Genomic DNA, 3,662 nt, shown 5'->3' with positions numbered 1-3,662 from the left:
ATTAGCACCTCTAGCAATATATTTACTGAGAAAAATGGTGACGTGTTCAATACTTATTTTACCCGCTGTATATAGCCATTTGACCAATGGAAATACTGTGTTTCTACCAATAGGATAACAGGTTACAACCTTGTAACTTTGGCAACGGTTGGTGGGCCAAATCAAATGGCGCGCCCCACTTTGGGCTCCTCTGTTTTAGAATGTAAAAAAGTTCAGAAAGCTGTGTGTAATAGATGCCTACCCACAGGAGAGAAAATGTGTCATTTCACACTTAAACAGTTTTTATAATATTTACCTTAATGTGAATGTGATCTGACCAGAACTCAACCTAATAAAGCAGATGCAATAATTGTTAACTATTGAATTAGCTAACTCACTACCTGGTCAAAAAAAAGTTGCCACAAAAAAAAAAATCACACACTAATATTTGGTTGGACCACCTTTATCTTTGATGACAGCACACATTCACTGTATCATTGTTTGGATAAGCTTCTGCAAAGTCAGCAGATTTATTTCATCCAGTGTTGCATTAATTTTTCACCAAGATCTTGTATTGATGATGGTAGAGTCTGACCTTCTCCAGCTCATCCCAAAGATTCTCAATGGACTCTGTGGAGCCAATCCATGTGTGAAAACGATGTTTCACCCCCGATTTAAGTTACATGCGTCTCCACTCCGCTGTGCTTCAGTGCGCAGGTCGCAGCTGTTTGTTTGTGTCTCAATTTATACAGCGTCTGCTACGCTCCGGTCTGACAGAGAGTGTGGAGGAAGGAGATTGTGCGATAAATTCAGCGATAAATGTGGAAGTCACAGCAAAAAATAATTAATTCTGTGAAAGACGAACTCCAAACACAGCTGAAAACATTGACATAAAAAGATTTTGGTATCTATGTTAAAACTGTATCGCTGTCGTCTTTCTGAAACTTCTGATTTCAAAATAAAATCCACGTGTATCGTGTGTGTACAAATATGCTTCATGCTACATGTTTCTATCTGCTTCCCAAACAGAACGATACAGCATTTGTATCCGTATATTTATTAATATAGCTGCAATTTCGACATTATTCCGACAAATTATGTGGCCTAAAACTGTCTTGTTTTGAAAATACGGATGTTGTGCTCGTTTCTTTTCCTGTTGGGGCGACGTAATCATTAAAAATTGACTCCAGCGCAGCTCCGGCGTCCGGCAGAAAAAGGATCTGTTCTAACCACTGAACTGAACCTTGAACCACTCTTTCACAATAAGAGCCCCATGAATCCTGGCATTGTCATCTTGGAATATGTCCGTGCCATCAGGGAAGAAACAATCATTGATGGAATAACCTGCTCATTCAGTATATTCAGGTAGTCAACTGACCTCATTCTTTGAGCACAGACTGTTGTCGGACCTGGACCTGACCAACCCCACATCATACTGTAGACCTTAGTTAAATCCAGGTGGACACATTATTTTGGTCAGACAGTGTATTAGCCTCTGTAACATACAGAGTCTAAAATAAGTTTGTTTTACAGAGTGAATCATGCTACAATTTACTACAAACTATTAAATATTCTAAGCTCATTTGGTTGTCGTAATGGTTACACAGACTAAAATCTCTGCATGAACTCTAAAAATCACAGTCACGAAAGGGTTAAACCTTTCTTGGAAGAATAGATTTAATCTGCCACAWTTCATGCCAGAGTCTTAAACTAAGATGAGAAGAGGATGGCATTATAGTCATTATGTAAATTAATCTTAAGGTTGGTTAATACTTCAAGTTGCACATCAAGTTCTAGACCTTTGTGTGTTTGATCAGGTCACTTGTAAGTCAGAAAATGAATAATCAGGTTCCTTATTGCTGTGAATGAAACTCATACAGACGTGCTGACATGTCTCACTGGTTAATGTTCCTNACAAAACAAAAGGTAATCAAGGGTGCAGAGTGGCAAAATCTTGTTTTATCTGCCCCATATTTAGAAAAAAACCTACTTCAACAAACAAACAAACATTCTCCATACTTACAAAAAATAAAAAAACATCAGATATCTTCGTATCTTATTTCCACTAGATGCCACAAATGATACATTTTAACAAAAAAGTTATCTTAATCATCAATTTAATATTTTTTTCATCAAAAATGTTGTTTCATAGGTTTATTATAATAGTAGAAAGACTATTCCACAAACTTAATCCTTGAATTACAGAACATCGCCCCTTCAGACTGGTTCCATCTATGAATGATTTTGAGTTTTTGTGACTTACATTTGTCACATTGCACAACTGGGTTTGGTTTGATACCTGTGCTGAATTTAGTTTTTTTTTTCTATTTTATTTGTAATGCACTTTATGCATCACAGCAGACCAAAGTACTATACAGAATTAAACACAGCTGATGCAAAACAAATTCAATTAAAAAACAAAGGAAAAATACACACTGGAAATAAAAACAGTGAAATGCCTATAATCTAATTAAAATCTACAATCTTTAATAGTCCAAGTTTTTTATTAAGAGATTGCATCACTGCATGTTTAAAACGGTCAGGGACCACACCATACTACAGACTACTGACAAACTCAAGACAAAATGGCCCTAAGGTGGGGAAAATCTCTTTAAAAAGTCGAGGAGGGWCAGCGTTGTTTGGAGACGATCTCCCGAAGAGAAAACAGAGTCACGGGTTCAATTCTGTCAAAGACTGCACAGGCTGGGACACAAACTGAAGGCTTGCTAACTATGGGACAACTCCACTGGGGTGGGGCTTAATTACGAAATGCATCAAATATGTCATCACCATGCAATATTTTTTTATTTCCCCAAAGTTTCAGTTACGTCCACCGTGATTTAATCTTGTTTCTGTTATTTCCATAATGGAATAAAAATGATTTAATAAAAAATGAAATACGGATGTTGTGCTCGTTTCTTTTTCTGTTGGGGCGACGTAATCTTTAAAATTTGACTCCGGCACAGCTCCGCCGTCCGGCAGAAAAAAGGATCTGTTCTAATTTTGATGGATCGCCATCCGCTCACCGCCGCCGTGCGCAGCCAGTGTAAACACTCTCATTGATTATAATGGGTGCGTATTTGCTGCAGAGGTCGGACCAGAGCAGAGCCAGAACACAAGTAGTGTAAATTAGGGGTCATGCTCCCTGAACCTCTCTTTCACAATAAAAGCCCCATGAATCCTGGCATTGTCATCTTGGAATATGTCCGTGCCATCAGGGAAGAAACAATCATTGATGGAATAACCTGCTCATTCAGTATTTTCAGTCAGCTGACCTCAGTCTTTGAGCACAGACTGTTGTTGGACCTGGACCTGACCAACTCCACATCATAGACCTTAGTTAAATCCAGGTGGACACATTATTTTGGTCAGACAGTGTATTAGCCTCTATAACATACAGAGTCTAAAATAAGTATGTTTTACAGAGTGAATCATGCTACATTTTACTACAAACTTTTAAATATTATAAGCTCCTTTGGTTGTTGTAATGGTTACACAGACTAAAATCTCTGTATGAACTCTAAGGCTGTGTCCAAAACAGCAGGCCTGGTCCTCCAAAGGCCGAATTTGTTGGCCGCATACATCACAGCACCGCGACGAAGGCCGTTGAAAACCAAAGACTCCTCCGATGTGGCTGACAAATACGTCCTTCCTTTGGCCCGAATCGATGGACAGGTCCGATG

Source organism: Austrofundulus limnaeus, unplaced genomic scaffold, assembly GCF_001266775.1.
Source record: "Austrofundulus limnaeus strain Quisiro unplaced genomic scaffold, Austrofundulus_limnaeus-1.0 Scaffold699, whole genome shotgun sequence".
Lineage (NCBI taxonomy): Eukaryota > Metazoa > Chordata > Actinopteri > Cyprinodontiformes > Rivulidae > Austrofundulus > Austrofundulus limnaeus.
This window is presented reverse-complemented; position numbering follows the sequence as displayed.